The 2,500-nt window shown below is 46.0% G+C and overlaps 1 protein-coding gene across 1 annotated transcript in view; it reads right to left on the bottom strand.

Annotated features, from left to right (window-relative positions):
* cpne4b (copine IVb) overlaps positions 1-2,500 on the bottom strand; it is a 21,570-nt gene that overhangs the window by 14,761 nt on the left and 4,309 nt on the right. The window lies entirely within an intron of this gene.

Raw genomic sequence — 2,500 nt, 5'->3', positions numbered from 1 at the left:
CCATGCAATTAATGAAGGGTTTTGTCGAATTGTCAGAAATAAAAACGACCTTTGGCAAAGGCAAAACCGTCCGGGAGGTTTTTAAATGACGATTAATGGTCGAGCAGGTGGCTGAACGATGGCAGGAAAATGCCCATGAAAAATGCGAAAGAGTTTTTCCAATGTGAAACGCATAAAGTTCCCACAGAGTGATTTATCCATTTTTATTGACAAACGTATTTACAAGTTCCCCCGAAGTAAACTCGCAAATGAATTCAATCGTCGGCATCAATCTGGGGAAACATTATACACAGTCAAAGTTGGCGCCGCACCTCAGCATCAGCGCCATTCCATTCGGCGGCGGCGGCGGAGATTAGTTTTCTTTTTATTGAGCTTCCCATGTGGTCGGAGGATTATGGGAGTTCATCCAGCAGCAAAAACCCGCTGCCACGCGGCATCGATCGCGACCCCTCGGCTCCACTGGGCAACGTGCAATTATCGCAAATAACCATTAACGCATTGTTTACACTTATCAACTTGAAGAGTGGGACTATGGATTTTTTTTTAATGGCCAAAAAAAACAAAAAACATACAAGATGTTTGGTTTGGCAGTTGAGAGGCTTCACAGACGCAGCATTGATCCGAGCCTTTTTTTTTTTTTTTTCTTTCACTTTTTGTTCCCACTCTTTCACTCGGCTTCTAACAGAGAAAATAACAGGCAACAGCCAAGCAAAAGTTCTCTGTCAGGAGCTGCGAATAAAAAAAAAAAAAACAATCCAGCCCAGGCAGAAACAACTGGCTCCTCTATGTCGACGATAACCCTTTGGCACAGTGCCGCTCGCGCGCGCGCGCACACACACACGCGCGCACACACACACACACACACACACACACACACACACACACGCAGACACAACAAACACAAACAGATTTAGCCTTTATCTGACACTCGCCTCAATGTGCTGCCGCCTCATTAAAGCAAGATGAAGTCATAAATGTATTAATTCGCACAAATCAACGCGCAGTGCAGACACACACACACACTCACACACACACACACACACACTCACACACACACACACACACACACACACAATTGTAGATTTATTTTATTTCTCTATTTCTTTTTAATTCATTTTCTTCCTCTCTTTGTACTGTATATGCTGCTGTAATTATGCTAATTACCCCGATGTGGGATAAAGCAAGGCATTCTTATTCTTGTTCTTATTCTAATGCGCACGCATTAACGACAAAAAGTAACTCAGTGTCACTGCGTCTTTTGGCCACCAACAATTCACTTTGTACTGGCGCAAAGAGTGTAGCGCGTAACGTGTAGCGGTTGTGCGTGTGAAAACGTCTCTATGAAATGTGCGGCCAGATGCGTGGGCGAGTGTGAGTTCCGACACACACGACATACTGTATATAAAAGACTCTCTCTCTGCCTCAGCCGTGGGCGAGGGAGGGGCTGGCAGGATGGTGTGAACGCCTGTAGCAGCGGCGGCGGCGGCGGCGGCTTCCTCCTCCTCCTCCTCTTCTTCCTCCTCCTCCTCCCCCTCCCACTCCTCTTCTGTTGTGCACGCCACAACCTTCACTAATGGCAGACGTGACACTCGCTGGCGGGAATGAAAGGGCTGACAAAGGCGGGAGATCCAGCAAATGAGCAGCCTGGGTGCAAATGAGGAGCAACGGAATCAAATGGTGCCAGTTGTGAGGCGGGTTTCTCCCTTTTTCTTTTCTTTTCTTTTTTTTGTTTTGTTTGTGGTGCCGCACCGTCGACTGCTGCTTTTTAATCTGTTTTTAGGACGCACTTTGTGTTTGAGTGAGCCCTCGTGGTGCCCTTATTATTTTAGGAAAAGCAAAACAACTGATGCAAAACGTTGCCCACACACACACACACACACACACACACACACACACACACACACACACACACACACACACACACACACACACACACACACCGAGATCCCAGTTCCTGTTGCCTTTCCGTGACAATTAGCTTCCATAATTTAGAAGAGGCGAGGAGAGCGCACACACAGACACACACACACACACACACACACACACACTGCAGTGTGATTAAGTATGAGAGTGTCGCTGACACAATCAGTGCTTGGCAAACGGGTGCGGCGCTTTGATTAAATATAGTCATTTAGTCCAACATGCATCCAATGATGTGCTCGGATGATTTCGAAGGCCGTCTACAAAGAGAACCTTTTGCAGGGATTGCACAGCGGGTCGCGCAACGTCGACTCTTCCCTGCAGATAAGCAACGCGCGTGCGCTGCTATAGCTGCTAGTTGCGAATGAGATCGGTGTCACGTATTTAGCGGAATCCCACGTAGCGTTTTTGCATTCAAAAATGCTTTATTCAGGCTGCAAATGATAACGTCAATAATTATCTGTTCTTAATTGTTTGCCTGGGTAAATAAAGGTTAGATTAAAAAAAAAAAACTAGAAAAAGTTGAGACACTTTTTTTTTCAGACAATCTCGAACTCAATACCTTTTTAGCCCAAGTGAG

The sequence above is a fragment of the Nelusetta ayraudi genome, unplaced genomic scaffold (genome assembly GCF_046127955.1).
Source record: "Nelusetta ayraudi isolate G7.1 ecotype Tasmania unplaced genomic scaffold, CSIRO-AGI_Nayr_v1 ptg000079l, whole genome shotgun sequence".
In the NCBI taxonomy this organism is placed as follows: Eukaryota; Metazoa; Chordata; class Actinopteri; order Tetraodontiformes; family Monacanthidae; genus Nelusetta; species Nelusetta ayraudi.
The sequence above is the reverse complement of the archived record's forward strand: the minus strand, read 5'-3'. Positions and strand labels throughout refer to the sequence as shown.